Below are 659 nucleotides of genomic sequence, written 5' to 3' on the forward strand. Positions count from 1 at the left end.
GAACGGAAGGAACTAAATAAAAAAAAAATAAAGAAAAAAAGATACATAAGTAAATAAAGAAAAAAAAATAAAGAAATGACTAAACAAATAAAAAAAAATAAAGAAAAAAAGATACATAAGTAAATAAAGAAAAAAAAATAAAGAAATGACTAAACAAATAAATCTATAGAACAAACAACAACAACAACAACAAACCAGCCACCGAGGAATTCTTCTAAACAACCCCTGAGAGATGAACTACTGTAACGCCAAACAAATATTTCTGAATTATTTTGCTTTGGAATGGATGCAAAGTTGAATTTGTACATCGGCGGCGGCGGGTGTGAATCACTCTTGATTTGCTGGCTGTTTTGTTATAGTCATTTTGTTTGTCATCGTTGTAGTTGTTTTTTTTTGTTTTTGTCTTTGTTTTTTTTGTAGTCTTTGTCCTAGGCATTGTTATTGTTGTTATTGAAGTTTTTTTTGCTGCCATATAGTTGTTGTTGTTCTTCTTCTTGTCGTTATAATCCGTTACTGGTGTTGATACCGTCAGTTTTGTGGTTGTTGCTGTTGTTATCGCAGCGATGGTTGTTGTATTGTCATCACAGTAGTAGTAGTAGTAGTAGTAGTAGTAGTAGTGGTGGTGGTGGTGGTAGCAGTAGTAGTAGTAGTAGTAGTGG

This window comes from Octopus bimaculoides, chromosome 2 (assembly GCF_001194135.2).
Source record: "Octopus bimaculoides isolate UCB-OBI-ISO-001 chromosome 2, ASM119413v2, whole genome shotgun sequence".
In the NCBI taxonomy this organism is placed as follows: Eukaryota; Metazoa; Mollusca; class Cephalopoda; order Octopoda; family Octopodidae; genus Octopus; species Octopus bimaculoides.